The sequence below is a fragment of the Kogia breviceps genome, chromosome 12, assembly GCF_026419965.1.
Source record: "Kogia breviceps isolate mKogBre1 chromosome 12, mKogBre1 haplotype 1, whole genome shotgun sequence".
Taxonomy (NCBI): Eukaryota; Metazoa; Chordata; class Mammalia; order Artiodactyla; family Physeteridae; genus Kogia; species Kogia breviceps.
In genome coordinates, this window is record NC_081321.1 from 67,721,934 (window position 1) to 67,739,905 (window position 17,972).

General features: G+C 38.4%; 1 protein-coding gene across 1 annotated transcript in view; it reads left to right on the forward strand.

Moving 5' to 3' along the window:
- METTL25 (methyltransferase like 25) overlaps positions 1-16,947 on the forward strand; it is a 117,946-nt gene extending 100,999 nt beyond the window's left edge. Inside the window, exon 14 of the transcript XR_010835846.1 lies at positions 16,594-16,947. The gene's annotated coding sequence lies outside the window, so the exon portion shown is untranslated. The remainder of the gene's footprint in view (positions 1-16,593) is intronic.
- Positions 16,948-17,972: the final 1,025 nt, after the last annotated feature.

Sequence of the window (17,972 nt, forward strand, 5' to 3'; positions counted from 1 at the left end):
TATACATTTCAAGATGATCACCATGATGGCTCCAGTTATTATCTGTCACCATACGAAGATAATGCATAGTTATTTTTTTAATTGAAGTATAGTTGATGTACAATGTTGTGTTAATTTCTGCTATACAGCAAAGTGATTCAGTCATACATACATACATACACATATATATATATATATATTCTTTTTTATCAATATATTCTCTTCCATCATGGTTTATCACATGATTTTGAATATAGTTCCCTGTTTTATACAGTAGGACCTTGTTGTTTATCCATTCTATATATAATAGTTTGCATCTGCTAACCCCAAACTCCCAGTTCATCCCTTCCCCACTCCCCCACCCTTGCCAACCACACTGTACATTTCATACCCATGACTCATTTGTTTTGCAGCTGGAGTTTTGTACCTCTTAATCTCCCTCACCTATTTCTCTTCCTCCCTGTCCCTGACCCACTCCCCTCTGGCAACCACCTGTTTGTTGTCTGTATCTATGAGTCTGTCTCTGTTTAGTTATGCTTATTGATTTGTTTTGCTTTTTAGATTCCACATATAAGTGAAATCATTCAGTATTTGTCTTTCTCTGTCTGACTTATTTCACTTAACATAATATCCGCCAAGTCTATCCATGTTGTTGCAAATGGGAAAATTGCATTCTTTTTTATGGCTGAGTAATATTCCATTGTGTGTGTGTCACATCTTCTGTTTCCATTCATCTCATTCATCTACTGAGGAGCACTTAGGTTGCTTCCATATCTTGCATATCTTGGCTATTGTAAATAATGCTGCAATGAACACAGGGGTGCATTTATCTTTTCAAATTAGTATTTTTGTTTTCTTCAGATAAATACCCAAGAGTAGAATTGCTGTATCATATGAAGTTCTATTTTTAGTTTTTTAAGGAATGTCCATCTGTTCTCCATAGTGGCTGTGCCAATTTACATCCCCACCAACAGTGCACGATGGTTCCCTTTCTTCCACACACTCTCCAGCATTTGTTACTTGTGTTCTTTTCATTGATAGCCATTTCTGACAGGTGTGAGGTGATATCTCATTGTGGTTTTGATTTGCATTTCCTTGATGATTGGTGATGTTGAGCATCTTTTCATGTGCCTTTTGACCATCTGTATGCCTTCTTTGGAAAAATGTCTATTCAGATCCTCTGCCCATTTTTGATTGGGTTGTTGGGGGGTTTTTTGATGCTGAGTTGTATGAGTTCTTTGTATATTTTGGATATTAACCCCTTATCAGATGTATCATTTGCATATATCTTCTCCCATTCAGTAGGTGACCTTTTCATTTTTTTGTTAGTTTCCTTTGCTGTGCAAAAGCCTTTCCATTCGATGTAGTCCCATTTGTCTATTTTTGCTTTTGTTTCCTTTGCCTGAGGAGGCATATCCATGAAATATTTCCTGAAATATAATAATATTTCAGGAAATAATAATAATATTATTATTATATATAATATAATATTATATTATATATAGTTATATATATAATAATATATATAATAATATATATATTATATTATATTTATATATAATTATATATTATATATATTATATAATAATAATAATATTATTATTATATATACTAATATATAATATTAGTAATATTTCCATGAAATATTACTAAGATCAGTGTCAAAGAGCTTACTTCCTATGTTTTCTTCTAGAAGTGTTATGGTTTCAGGTTTTACATTTAAGTCTTTAATCCATTTTGAATTTATTTTTGTGCATGGTTTGAGAGGGTAGTCCCCTTTGATTCTTTTGCATGTAACTGTCCAGTTTTCCCAACACTGTTTGTTGAAGAGACTGCCTTTTCCTCATTGTATATTCTTGCCTCCTTTGTTGGAGATTAATTACCCATAAAAGTGTGGGTTCATTTCTGGACTCCCTATTCTGTTCCATTGATCTATGTGTCTGTTTTTGTGCCAACACCATACTGTTTTGATTACTGTAGCTTTGTAGTATTTGGAATCAGGGAGCGTGATACCCCCAGCTTTGTTATTCTTTCTCAAGACTGTTTTGGCTTTTCAGGGACTTTTGTGTTTTCATACAGATTTTAGAATTATTTGTCCAAGTTCTGTGAAAAATGCATTGGTATTTTGATAAGGTCCCATATGCTTTAAATTTAAGAATTATACATCTAAATACCTTTCGAGTCAAAGAAGAAAGTGGAAATCAGAAAATATTTTGAATACTAATGAAAATAATTGAATTGAATTATAATGAAAAAATTATAATTTTTCATTACAGATCATTGTAATTTTCATTACAAATTAGACATCACAACTTGTAAGATGAGCTAAACCATGATATAAGGAAACATTAGCTGTGAACACATATTAGAAAAGAAAAAGACCAAAAATCAAAAGATTAGTAGTTAGTGGAAGAAAAACACACAGAGAGATAATTAACACCTCTAAAAGTTGGTTCTTAGATAACTAATGAAATTGACACAACTCTGAAAGAATAATCATTTTTAAAAAAGTAAAACAGTTAAATAACTAAGGAATATAAAAGGGAACATCACTATAGATCCTACAAAAATTAGAATGGTATGAATATTATGAACAGCTTTATACTGATAAATTTGAACATTTGTGTAAAGGAAATTTTTCGCAAAGAAATGCAATATGCCAAAATTGCCGAAAGAAGAAAAATAAAACATAAATAATCATATAACTGTTATATTGAACCTGCAATTAATCCTCTATTAATTTCCTACATCTCAATAAAAGTACTTTGTGGATGTTAAATGTAATTCAGTTACCTACTATCTTGTTAGTTCACAACTATGTGACTATAACACTTAAGGTTGGGGAGAAAGATTTAAAAGCTGTTGATAGTTCCTAATCTTCAGGAGTTCATAATCTAGTCATTGAAACACATATGAGAGGCATATGGAAGAGTTAAGAGTTAGATAATGACATTTGGGAGGAGAAGAAGAAAGTGTCTACATAAACACACAATGCTTTACCATGAACTATGTCCTAGATTGTTGACTTCTGTCCCATTCTTCCCCTTAATTATAGTTTCCTTTGGGTTGTTTCTAAATGTGGTCAGTAGAATGGCTTGTTTTCATGGAGGAGTGGACTGTTTAAGAAATAATGTTATGTAAAATATATGCTCTGGTTAACCTGTGACCAAAGGAACTGCAAGTCTCCAAACCTTCCCAGATGATTTGTACTTGGCCAGTGATACTACTGGCTACATGTATGGGAATTTATTAGTTGATGTATTTATCTCAGTGGATTTCCTCATTAAGTTTGCAGATGTTCTGTCAATGAAAGACCTTTTTTTATTGTACTGTTTTTATCAGAATTTTTCAATGAACAATCCAGAATAAGAGTTAACACATTTCAGCACAGAACAGAGTAGTGTGTATTTAAAATTCATGGGAGGAAAAGCCTTTAATTTGTACTCAGACAGTTATGATTGAACATGTTGGGTTTTAGAAAAATAGAGGAAGTATGCAAATTCCAACCTGAAATTCAACACATTGCTTTCCATTTAGTCAACATGGGATTTGGTGTGCATCAGCTAATCATGTTGAACTAAATGCACATGTATTCAGAGTTAGCTGCCCTCTCAGGAAAGAATCCAGTCTTCTAATACTGCCACAAATCTTTTAAGAAAATTAGTTGATGGTGGTTTTCCATCGAGCAAACTATACTCAAATAATGTGTTTCACGGGAAAGATAAAACAATTCCAGATCCATTTGATTTTGACAACAGACACCTCTGGTGCTCTGGTGGCTTCAGACTATTTCCAATTTTAGTAGGCAATATAATTGTGCAGGTAAACCTCTGTGAATAAAGGCATAAAGGACAGATTTTTAAATCATAAAGAAAAAATGTTAGTCCTCTATTTCCACTTTAATCCAAAAGGACAAGAACTTAAAACTGAAGGCAAAGGAGAGGGTTCACTTTTAATGTATAGGATGTTGACCATCTTTTTACGTATGTAAACAATGCCTTTAAAGGCTCCACATTTACATTCATGTTACCAGTTTATACTATGTTTGGGAAGTCATCCCTTCACAGCAAGTTTTACTGTACTGAAGAGTAATATTTAGAAGTTTTGAGGATCAACATTTACAGTGTAGGAACTGAAAGCTTTTGCAAGGTAAATGATTTTCTTTCTCTAATTAATAGCAAATACTGTCCATTTCTCTTGAAAATAAACAGATCTGAATTTTTTTAAATAAGCTTCATATTTTAGATCTCTAACACAGTTTTAATATACACTTTTGTTAATGAGATTCTTGGTAATGTGTTTTCATTCTTATAAATTGGTTGCAGATGCTTAGAAAAGAAAGGATTTCATTAAAATTGCTGCTGTTAATAGCATACTTCCTACCTTTAAGATTAATGAAACAATAGTAAATTCAACCAATATCTCCTTACTGTTCTATTATTATGAAAATTAAAACTTTATATCTCTTGGAGCTTTGTTTAGTTAATAAATAAAGCAGTGTTACAGAGCTTCTGAAGGTCATAGTAGCCTGGTGGAGTTACATCAAATACACATTGAATTTATGACTTGATTTTTAGATTCTAAACTGTCTACAAGATGCAAATGCATAAGAAGGGTAGGATAGCTTTTTGTCAGGGCCAAAATAGAAATGCCACCTTGGAAAAATAGGAAAAAGAAGATGAAATCTCTCTGACTTTTCCAAAAACAGAGTATATGTGTTTCTGATCAAGTAAGACATATAAAGTCCAATAAAACTTTATTGAACATGTATAAACTGGTGTTTTCACACTTAACCTCAATTCTCAGAACAACAAATTAATTCAATAGTGTGTATTAAGGATATAGATTGTTAGTATCAAAATAGTAATATACACCCAAGGAGCAAGCAGTAATACTTGAGAACCGTTCACCCATTTTTCATTCACTCTAGGGTTTAATTATTATCTTGAAAGCATAATGATTTCAGTGCCCAGTGTCTGCTTACAGACTTCCTTTTTGTTCTTTCCTTTTGTCTAACCCTGTGATCTCCAGACTTTGGTGGGCCAAAGAATTAAGGTGTATAGTACTATATTCAAAACTAAACAAATAACCATGTAAATGTATTTTCTATAAAAATGTGTTCTTACAGGAAACACATTTAAGGGATCTTTCAGCTCACTGTTCATAGATTTAAGAAAAAAAGATTCAATGATAAGAATCCCATTGACAATCCAAATAATGTATTTTGTTTTTACTACTTTGGATAATAGATTCATACTTGGCTTTTATTGTCTTGTAAGTATATGCTAAGTTAAAATCAGAACTTTGCAATTTAAAGTTAAAAGTGGCAGCCCGAGGCCACTTTTGAAAGAATTGAACACCAATGATAGTGGTTAGTTTGTTTTGTTTTGTTTTTATCTTTATTGGAGTATAACTGCTTTACAATGTTGTGTTAGTTTCTGCTGTACAACAAAGTGAATCAGCTATATGTATACATATATCTCCATATCCCCTCCCTCTTCTGTCTCCCTCCCACCCTCCCTATCCCACCCCTCTAGGTGGTCACAAAACACCGAGCTGATCTCCCTGTGCTATGCAGCAGCTTCCCACTAGCCATCCATTTTACATTTGGTAGTGTATACATGTCAATGCTACTCTTCTCACTTCATCCCAGCTTCCCCTTCCTCACCCTGTGTCCTCAAGTCCATTCTCTATGTCTGCGTATGTATTCCTGCCCTGACACTAGGTTCATCAGTACTGTTTTTTTAGATTCCATATATGTGTGTTAGCATCTGGTATTTGTTTTTCTCTTTCTGATTTACTTTACTCTGTATGACAGACTCTAGGTCCATCCACCTCATTACAAATAACTCAGTTTCGTTCCTTTTTACAGCTGAGTAATACTCCATTGTATATATGTGCCAGATAGTGGTTAGTTTTAACTTACTTAGGAAGATCAGTGAAAACCAAGAAGCTTCCTGCCCATGATATTAATTTTAATTTTAAAATAAATCTTGGGACTTCCCTGGTGGTGCAGTGGTTAAGAATCCACCTGCCAATGCAGGGGACTCAGGTTCGAGCCCTGGTCCAGGAAGATCCCACATGCCACGGAGCAACTAAGCCCATGCGCCACAACTACTGAGCCTGCGCTCTAGAGCCCACGAGCCACAACTACTGAAGCCCATGTGCCTAGAGCCCGTGCTCTGCAACAAAGAGAAACCACTGCAATGAGAAGCCCGTGCACTGCAATGAAGAGTAGCCCCCATTCGCTGCAACTAGACAAAACCCGTGCGCAGCAATGAGGACCCAACGCAGCCAAAATAAATAAATAAATAAAATAAAAAATAAATAAAAATTTAAAATAAATCTTAAGATAATTACTAAAAATAAACCTAAAGATAATTGCCAATTATTAAATACCAACTACTTTGACATTTTATATATCATATATACAGGGGCCACCCCAGAAGAATCAGAGAGGGGGTTTTATAAAGAGGCCTGTAAATGAAATTTGAAAATTCCAAAGAAAATTTTAAAAACAACTAACCAGATAGATGACCACACAGCATAATGTTAGGACAATAACATTCCAAAAAGCTGGTGGGCATATAGCAATGCTTAAAACTTCAACATATGAGTTATAGAGTATACTTCTTAGTTACCAGTACTGATCTTTCTGGACACCAGAGTGATAAGTTAAAATTGTAAGAAATTATTCCAGTATGTAATAACACTTCTTTTTACTTTGAAGTCCACGCCAGTGGCATGCTTCCTTGTCCAAAGATTAGCTTCCAGTCATAGAAATAATATGGGAAGCAAAGATTAAGCAGGAGATTCCCTGCATCACTTTTTATTCCTCAGGTAAGCTGAGCTTAGAGTCTTACTATGCAAAACTGCACTCCGCAGACCAACAGCATCAGCATCACCTGAGAACTTGTTAAAAATGCAGAATCTCAGTCCCTACCCCAAACCTACTCAGTCAGAATAGGTATTTTAAGAGACCCCCAAGTGCTTAACATTTGAGAAGACAGCCTCTTTAAGGCTCCTCTGAGAGAGTTTTATGCCCAAGAACACAGAAGACCCTGCCAGGCCCCTTAGTATCTGCTGCATTCCAAGGTTAGGGAGCATGCAAATCCCGAGGGTACTCAGTCACAGCCCTACCCTAAATGGACCACATCTTGCCTCATGCTCGAGAGGTCTGTACCTAAGAATATTAGACCTCCCTCTCTTCAGTCACTGCCGAAGAATAAATACAAAGGAGACCAGAATTTCACAAATCCCTTCTGCCTTAAGCTGACATTTTTTATTTTATTTATTTTTTTTTTATTTTTTTTTTTTTTGCGGTATGCGGGCCTCTCACTGTTGTGGCCTCTCCCGTTGTGGAGCACAGGCTCCGGACACACAGGCTCAGCGGCCATGGCTCACGGGCCTAGCTGCTCCGCGGCATGTGGGATCTTCCCGGACCAGGGCACGAACCCGTGTCTCCTGCATCGGCAGGCGGATTCTCAACCACTGCGCCACCAGGGAAGCCCAAGCTGACATTTTTTAACAGGCATTACTCCAACAGGACTTGTTAATAAATTTGGGGATTGAATTGGGGGTTTTTTTGCAGCCATTTCTCACAACTGACTAAGGCTATGTCTTTTCAGTATAATGTAAAAGATTTAGTTTGTAAGTAAAATTTAAGAATGTGAAAATGTTCTGTATTATCTGTATGTTTACCATAAAACTCTAACATATATATAAATTAGGAACTCTTCAAAAGGCCTTCATATCTTTTGGTAGATGCTTCACATTTTATTCTGTGCTTTTTCTGTTTATCTCTGATTACAGTATCTTTCACCCATGTGATCTTTTCATATTAATAAAGATAGCAGACCAGTTGACATTGGAATTTTCATAGAATTTATTTTAAAAATCAAGATACAGTGGATCTATTGAGGCAAACAAATCAGGTTCCTGGGCTAAACCTCAAATTGAGTTAACATACAAGCTGTGATTTTTACAAATCCATGAAAAATGAATGAGGAGTTTGGCTCTCAAATAATATGATCATGCTACTTAAAACTCTTTACTTTCTCCCTTTTGGTTTAAAAAAAAATGAAGCAAGTATAGTTAAATTACTCACATTCCCACCACCAAGTAGTTATTTTCAGTCGGTCCAAATGCATTTGTTTATATCTGCCTTAACAATCAACATACCATTTATATTCTGCCTCTTTTACTTAATATTATGTAAGAAACATTTCCCCATAATTCTACACTGCCTTCATTGTGATCATTTTTAATGACTTAAGAGTCCATCCTAATGACATATACTCTATTTACCCATTATTTTATTGTTAGACCTTCCAACTTCTTGCTATTGTGCCTAAGACTGTTGTGAATACATTTGGGCATATGACATTATTCTCTTCTTCAATCATTTACTCTGTATGACTACATTCCCAGAAGGAGAATTGCTAGTTAAAGATTGATAATACTATTAAGTATATCATATATATTAACTATTTAGGAACTCTGCTTTTTTCAATCCAGGGCCAAATTTGGATTTAGTTCTTTTCATAAAAGCTGCCAGCTTGGGAAATCATTGATGGTTAAACATAGAATCCACAGACAGCTTCAATAACAATGAACTGCAAACCCTGAATAGGCTCCTGCCTAGATATTTGTACATAAAATATAAGGAAACATAGGCAAGCAATCTACTAATGACTAGACAGAAATCAGTTCAGATAACTGATGTCTACATAAGTGTGCCAATAAATTAAATTCAAAGATACCCTCCAAAACTGCACAAATGACCAGTCACCAAATATAAGAATAAATACAAAGAACTTTTCAACGTGCCCCATTTGATTATTAAAAAAATAATAATAACCTACAATTTAATCTTTCTTGTAACCTCTGTTTTTCTCTTCCCCAAAGAATCCACCTCCAGTCTAGTAAATGCTAAAAGCACATAGTTTAACTGAAATTATGAACAGACACCGAAGGCCAATTTAAACAGATGTCATAATCAAAACAAATTTTACCCCACTTACACGTAGTAAATAGATGTCAAAATGGCCAGCTTGACAGGAAGAGAAGAATGAGCCACTTCAGTTATAGATTTCCTGAAATCGCCCCCAGTAGTTCCTCTTATATGCAGTCCAAAGGTGTTGCATAAGCCCCTTTCTGGCAAGAAGGGATACATCATCAATTTCTTTGACAGTTTTGAAAGTCTACTATTCAAATTGCTCTTTCACCATTGCAGTCTCCGTGGAAGCTTCCAATATGTTAACATAATTCCAGATTCACTATTCTCAAGTGTGTTGGCATCTGAGAGCTCTCTCTGAAGGAGTCTTCTTGAGCAGCCAGATCTGTTTTAAAAATTTTAGAGGTTACTCCAACTTTATATTTCTCTTATATACCTACGTACCATTATACAGAGTGTCCTTGGCAACTACTCAAATTTTAAAAGGTTTTTTAAACTCCAAATGACATGATGGATTATAATAATAATGCCAACTAAATATTTATTGGGTGCCTACTCTATGCTAGGTGCTGTTCTAAGCACTTTGTATTTATTAACTTACTTCATCTTTATAGCAATCCTAAGAGGAAGAGACTGTATTATTTCTTCTGCTTTACTGAAGGGAAAATTGAAATACAGAAAGGTCCAGCAACTTGCTCCAAGTTGGAGGAGGCATGGGAATGGTAAAGTCAAGATTCAAATTCAGGCATCTGGCTTCAGAGTCTAACTGCTTAGCCAGTACAGATACTGTCTTACTTCTCAATTATTTGAGGGTCTTCTGTGTTGGCCTTAATTATTTGGTTTCCTCTCGAGACAGTCAAGATATTGGTGGATGCATAATTCTATAAACTTCAAGTAATTGATGATTTCCTGGTTGTCCTGCCTCTAAAGGATAGGTCTCATAATCTACCAGTCAGATGGAACTGTTTTTGCAAATGGCAGGAAAAATATTTGTTTTTTTCCGAGACACCTAAAAAGAGTTTCATTATTAAAATGAAGGGAAATCTGTGTACAACTAAAATCATAAGTAAAGTGTTCTTGAATTGTCTGCTCCAAATAGTAATAGATATTTGCTTTATTTTTTATATTGGAAAATTAAAGCTGAGAGTTAAAATCACTTTTTCCAAAATCATCTAACTAAAACTGGGAGGTACTAAAACTCAAAATAAATGACAATTATAGACAATATTCAGAGAAGGCCACTCAGTGACATGTCTGGAACAAGACAGAGAAGCCCATTCTCAACATTCTTTCTTTCTGGCTAACATGTAATTCCAACTTCATAGCAGTGACTACTCTCAACCCACTTTAATCCTCCTGCCTTCTATATTAAAAAAAGAATAAGTAAGACCAGTTATTGAATTTCCCTAGCTTTTTGACAACCACCAATTCAAAACTGGACCTCATGTTTTTAAATACTCCCTACAGCCATGCATTACAAGCCCAAATCCTGTAGGAAGTTCCTAAAAACTCTCTCTTATGGAGACAACCCCCCATTCTCCTGGAGTGCATGCCCCCTGGCTGCGGTCAGCGAAATAAATCTAGTTCGGACTACAGTTTTGTTCTTAGTGCTCTTTGGTTGATGGGCTATAAAAGTTTCTAGATTGTTTCTCTAGGTGGAAGGTGGTGCTAAAGTACACTGAAGAGCAATATTGGGGAGAAAACTAAAAATTCCATTTCAGATATGTTGAGTGCAGGATACTTTTGAGAAATTCAAGGAATATTAAAGAAGCACTGGTCTAAAAGGGTCTGTAGAACAAAGGGAAAAAATGGATACAAATTTAGAAGTTATCAACATATAGATGGAAATTGAAGCTAGAACATGGATGAGACCACTCAGTGCAAAAAGCATAGGAAGAAAAGAATGGAGAAACTAAAACTCCAATATGAAGTTTCTATAGAGAAGTGTGAACAGCAAACGTGGCTGCGAAAGCACATCCAGAGATAAAGCAGAAAGACCAGGAGCAGATCATCATGTGAATCAAGGAAGAGGATATTTCAAGGCCTGTGGATTAACCAATGGTTGGAAGCATTTGAAAGATCCAGTAAGAAGAGAATGGGAAAATTCCCACTGAAGTCCATCATTGACATTTTTTGTGAGAGATTTTTCAGAATTTTGATGGAAGCAGAAGCCAGAATAAATGGCCGAGGGGTAAGTACAAGTAAGCTAAATGAAGGAAGAAAGAAGGGTCTTCCAGGAGGAGGGACAGAGTAATAGTGCTGTAAATCGTGGTTAAAAGAATGGGTTCTTTTTGAACTCTGATAAGAGTTCAAATCCCAGTTATGTCCCTCACTAGCTGTGTGACCTTAGTTAGGTTAATTTATTTGTGCTTCAGTTTTTCCATCTGTCAACTGGGGAAAAAACGGTAACCACATGCAGTTATGAGCAGAAAGAGATCAAGTAATAGAGATCCTTGTATATAGTAACATCTCAATAAGGACAAGCAACAATTATTGCAAAAACATGAGAGAGCATGACTCCGTTAGGGGCTTGAAAGCTGTTTAATGTGAATGGTGAGTATGGAGATAAGACCAGACCAGTTGACAGGGTCCTGGGCATGGAAGCCATGAATGGCATGCCAAAGAGATACATTTCCTCTCAAGGCATAAAAGGTTCATTGAGGGACTTTAAGAAGAGAGTGATGTGATTATAGTTCTATTTTAGAAAAATTGCTCTGACTATATAGTCTACAGGATGGATTGGAGTAGAATCAAGCTGAAGGCCAGGGCAGCAGTTAGGACCCCATTTCAAAAACCTAAATGAAAAGAGATAATGCCTTGATTAGGGCAGAGGAAGTAGAAATGAAAAAGAAAAAAGTTAAGTCAAGGAGGTAAAATTATCATGACTTGGTTACTGATTCTATATTGTAGGTGAGACAGAATGAAGTCTAGGATACTCACCCTTCACCTCTCCTCAAGTTTCTAGCATGGGTGACGAGCTGAGTAGCACAGCCGTTTACTGAGGAAGAAAGTCTAAGAAGGAACAAAGGTCTAAGGGGTTGTTTGGGAATTAGGGGTTGCTTATTGTTCAATTTTGGATATGCTGTGTCTGTGAAATACCCACATGTTGAAGATATCCAATATGCAACCTAGAACCCATAGGAAACTTTGAGCTCAAGATCTATTAATGGTTCTTTAAATCATGACTGTTCAAGAGGTTACTGAGGAAGAATATCTAGAGAGAGAAGAGTATTGGAAACAAATGTCATTCAGAGAGATTATCTAGGAAAATAACAGTTGACAACAGATAAATGTTAAATCTTCTTGGGAATTTGTTAGAAGACAAATGATGGCAACTGCTATAGCCAGCTAACATCCAACTTCTTTTATTCAACAGTGGAGGATTTACAATGAGACGGAGAGCAGGGACCAGGGAGAAGGTCTCTCTCTCTCCCCACTCAGCCTCTCCTTTTGGTCCATGTGATGTGAGAAAATAAGCATCCGGCACTGGAGAGACTTGCACATGGTTCCTTGAGAGTTAACCAAGCTTCAGGTGGTAGGTGTTTGGTGAATAAGGTGATAGTATAGGGTCATTGGTTTTCTCTAAATAAGGATTTGCAGAAGCCCTCAGTGGAAAGGATCACAGCAATGGGAGAATGAGTGAGAAGGGGGAAGAGCACAGTAGGTTACATGTAAGAGCGTGAGCAGACAAGGTGATGGGTGGTGCGTGTGTTTTGTCCACTTAGGACGGATGGCCAGGTGAAGGCATGCAGTTGCAAGCTTTTGGTATTTCAAACAGAGGCCATGAGAGGCCTCTGATGGTCACTTTCTGTCTCTGCGCGGGATAATTACCTCATCCCAGGCAGTAGATGTTGCACACTTAGCCCAAGTCAAACCCTTTGCCTTACCTTTTTGCCTGGTGAGCTCTGCTCACCTTTCACAACCCGTCTGAAATATCACCTTTTCAGGAAAAACCAGGACTCTCATTGATCACATAATGGATATTGGCAGGATATTAAGAAATTAGTGGGAAAATGATCACACTAAAACAATAATAATAATAACATTGAGCCTTGAGTTGAGAAGCCTATGTTCTATTCCTGGTTTTGCCACCAAGGATGTGACCCTGGGCAAATCACTTCACCTCTTCAGGTCTCAGTTCCTTTATTTACATAATGAGAGAGTTTATATAATGAGAGTCAATGAGAGAATTTACATAATCAGAGTCAATGAGTTCTATGATGTTTTATAAGTAGCCCATGACACCATGGCCATCGCTAGGTTGGGGGGCAGAATGCAGACTGGGTGGGCTGCCCAGAATGCTGGTAGAGCTGGCAGAAGCCCCTGCTAATAGATCAGCATTACAGATCATTCCAAAGAAAGCTATACCATAAAGCAAGCCTACTAGCAGCCTGGCTTTCCTTGGTGTGCTGCCCCCAACAGCAGAGCCTGCTCAGTCTTAAAGGACCAGGACAGTTACCCTACTTTGGATTCTCTATGAGATCTGTTTAGGGTATCTCAGAATCTGCAGGATCATTCAATTATCAGTTAACTATTAGGGAGGAGAGGAGAAGTGAAGGAGTGAAGGGAGTGAAGGGGGAAAGACTTTGCAGAGTGGACTTCAGTGCCCTTTGCCAACCTCTTACCTTGCCTACAATTTACCCACATCACTTCTCCTTCCCTCCCTCCCACAGTCTCATTTAAAGGGATCCCTTCTCCTTTTTCTAAGGGTAGTTCCGTTATCTGTGTTCATAGGTCCAAACCCACTGCTCTAGTACAGAACAAGGGTAAATAACTAAATCATAATCATATGTTTGAGAAGGACAAGAAAGGAAAACCACCACTAGACTCTGTCCTGTATCAACATCACCCCCCTTCCTTTATATTATAAAGTTCGAGGTAAAGATCCTGATTGAGGGGAAGCCACAGCTCTATGTCTCCAATTCCTTCCCTCATTCACTGCCAACTCCCAGCAACCAGATCCCTCCCCCCACCCCAGCAGCTGGCATCCACATCACCAGATCCACAGGATACTTTCTTGACTATACTACGGTGTCTGCCATTGTTGAGGAACCCCTTCCGTAAACTTTCTAAAACTACAGATATCATTCAGCCTAACTAACCACATTTTTTTCTCCTTGCCCGTATCTCCTGTCAAAGGGGTGAACACAGACAGCCATGGTTTATACCCAAGACTCTCAGGACCGCAGCTGATGGCAGCATGAGTACACACCTGGTCAGGGCAACCTAGATCCTTGATGTGACCTGAAGAAAAGTGAGACCTATCAGATTCTCCCTTAGGAGTTTGAAACAAAAGTATGGGGTGGAAGTTGAAAAGTCATGGTATATAGGAGATTCTAGGGGCAGTGTTTGACCATGTGAAGCCAAAGTTATGAGGGTCAGAAACTGAATGAGCAGAGAAAGAGGTCATTAGAGAGAAGAGATAAAGCCAATACACAGAAACAGGAAGGCTATAAGATTCAGGGAGATGGAGAGAACATCTGACCCCCAAGAGTTGCTTCCCAGAAGCCAAAAGAGCCACTGCTCCTAGACTGTTCTCCTTCCACTATCTGCCTTCTTTGAAGCCTCTTCTCTATTTGTCCTTTAACTATTAGTCTTTGCCATTGAAGGTTCTGTCCTTGGGCCTTTTTCATTCTACACACTTTCCATGGGACATGGTCCTGGCTTCCAAAAGGACCTGTATCTGATGATGCTCAGATCTGAATTTCTAGGCTACCTCTCTCTCCTGAGCTCTAGACCTGTTTATTCATCTGCCTGATGGACACGGCCACCCCCATGGGCATTCCACCAGCACTTCAAAATCAACATGTCTAAAATTAAACTTCTGGTCAAACCTACTCTTCCTCTAATACTCCTTTTCAGTGAAGTAAGCTTTCAGCTGAAAATTATAATCACCCTAGACTTCTCTCTCCTTCCAATCCATTGGAACATTAAGTCATGTTCCTTCAACCTCTTACCTTTCTCCTCACTGCCTCTCCTCTCCAGTCCCACTGCTACTAAGTTCAGAGCCTCATAACTGCCCTTTGGTTTCCTTGGCATCAGTCTCCTACCCCTACTTATAACTCTTCTATGGCTTTCCAGTTTTCTGACAGGAAAATCCAAACTCTTAAGCAGGGCGTCCAAATCTTCCATGATGCTTCCCTTGCCTATTTCATTCGTATAGTCTTTCTCTGCACTCCATCTAACCCCAGTTTCAAATGATCCAGACTTGCTGCAACTCCCACGGCATCTCAAGTGTTGCCTCCATCTGGACTTTGCTCTCACCGATCCTTCTTTCAGGAAGGCTAGCATCCCTTTCTCTTCCTGCCAACACTTTCCTGTGTTGTCCTTCAGTATTTATGAGCCTGCCCCCACATTTAAGTACTCTTCTTTTATTATGCCCCAGTGGTACTCCGCACAGATGACTGTGACAGCATCAATATCACTTTGTCGCGCTTAATTTTAAAATGTTTGTATTCCTCTATTTGACCTAGAAGGGCAGGAAATCTATCATTTTTACTGTTGGTCCTGTGCCTAGCAGTGAAAGCATTCAGAGCATGCTAGTGAGGAAAGGAAGGAAATGAATCCACTGATCCTCTTACTGGGCATCCGCTTAATGCCCAGTAAGTGAAGCCATGAAATTTTATGGTCATAATTTAAAATGTCCTCCAAAAAGACAAAAAAAAAAAAAAAAAAAAAAAAAAACCTCTCCTACAGAGGGCAAGAAAGAGCACCGTCCTCTTCCTCAGAAAGTATAATATCACTTCAGCAACTGGAAGCAGGAACCCCTCAAAGATAGGCAGCCTGTTTCCCATAACGATAACCAAGCAAGATGAAGCAATTTCCTTAAGTAAACAGAAACCCTCAAAAATACAAAGACTTTTCACCCACACCCCTATCTTACCAAGATGTGTGGGTGGAATTTGCTCCATTTAGACCCTGGTAAACAAAGTGAAAAATAGAGCCCATCACAAAGGAATGGTCCCAGTGCCTCAGCAGACACAGGCAGGAAAGGCTCTGTCCCAGGTGCTACCAGTGCTGGAGAACCCCTGCTGCTGGCCGGCTGAGGAAAGGCTTCAGGGAATGTCTTCATAATTAATCCAGGAGGGAGAAGACCTCTACCCCTCTAGACTGGGTCCTGTGGGCTGAAGTGCTGAAGGAGAACCTGGGACGGTGAGTCTGTCCGCAGGTGTCCCTCCCATTTGTACCATGGTATCTAAGCACTGTCTCAGGTACCACTCACTAGTGCAGGAGGGAGGGAACGGGCTGAAAACAAGGATGCACACTGAGAGAGCTCTTGGGTGGAAGAGGCGCTGAGGAAGGCACAAGAAGTGGGGAGGGGCCCTTCCGGAAGGGCTGCTTCAGCCAAGGGCTTTGCACCTAATAGCTTCTGTGGGGGAAGAGGGGAGCCTGAGAGAAAGAACTTCCGCCTGCTGGGATAAAATAGCAAATGCAAGCTGAATATTCTCATCAAGAGTGGGAAGCCGCTTGACTTCTGCATGGAAAGAAGGATTGTCTTCCCGGACACATCCGGGGGAGTTGGAAGGCAGGCCATGCATATTTCCCCCCTTGGCCATTCCTCTGCCCCAAGGCTGCAGGCAGAGGTAAGTTTCGTGCTTGCACAGGTTTCCTCTGTGTGAGTCTCTTCCCATTCTGGTTAATGCTTTCTTGTTCTCTAGGTTTCCTCATATGTGTCAATTCCTGTGAGAAACAGTGGCTGATATTCTGCCCACACCTCTGCCGCCACCCAGGTGAGGAGTAAGAACATCATCTAGGTGGCTGCCATGTGGAGAGCACAGGAACAGTACATTGCCAGGCCTACTTCCTTATCTGCCTGCACTTCTGGGCCGAAGTGACTCAAAGGCAGGAACCATGAGAAACACCACTGAATCTCCAGATTCTGACATGGAGCATTGTTCAGTCTCGCATGTTTAATTAAGGTTTATTGAACCTTTATAATATATAATATGTTATATATCATAATTATATTATATATGGTATAAGATGAAATAACCCAAAGCTTGTAATATTGCAGTGTTCTAAACTGAAGCATAAAAGACACTCTGAATGGACCTCTCAGGCTGGAGGACAGCCTAAGCAGTAAGTCTATGAAATGGGAATACAGAGGGCAGAGTTAAACCATTTCTGTGCCAGAGACCCCTTGGGCCCCTTCTCAAGCAATGTTTTTTAACATATAGTAAAATACATAATTTGACAAAGGAAGCCAATCATATAGAGATAGTTAACAACAGAGCTTTTAAAAATGATAATTTAGTAATATGTGTGTTCATTACTCATTAAATAACCAGATCAAGTAGCAGTTCTAAAAACTACTCTGGGGACCTCCCTGGTTGTCCAGTGGTTAAGAATCCGCCTTCCAATGCAGGGGACGTGGGTTCGATCCCTGGTCAGGGAACTAAGATTCCACGTGCTGCAGGGCAACCAAGCCCACATGCCACAACTACAGAGGCTACGTGCCGTAACTACAGAGCCCACATGCTCTGGAGCCCACTCAGTCACCACAACTAGAGAGAAGACCGCACACCGGAATGAAGAGCCTGCGTGCTGTAATGAATGATCCCATGTGCCGCAACTAAGACCCACCCGACACAGCCAAAAACAAACAAATAAATATTTTTAAATAAATAATAAAAACTACTATGATTTTGAAGTAACAATAAATGTGAGCAATATTTGAAGATATTGGCCACAGCTGTAATGTGACATGAAAATATCTGCATCTTCTATTGGCAGGAGTTTCAGGTACTGCCAGTCATGCTGAGGTTTGTTGTCCACGTTTATAATAGAAGGAAACACTGAATTTCAATCAGAGGTTAATGAAAATAAAGAAATAGGTTTTCTCCAAGATCCATGATCATGGATGCCCTGAATTCTATCTGTGGATCCCCTGGGTTCAATATACCCTCTACCTGTAGAACACAGGAAAACAGACCACCTAAAATAACAACTATGAATAGCAATTCTTCTATATTTAGAGGAATGATATCTCCCCAAATCACTGTAAGCCTCTACCTACACTATATGATAAACAACAATT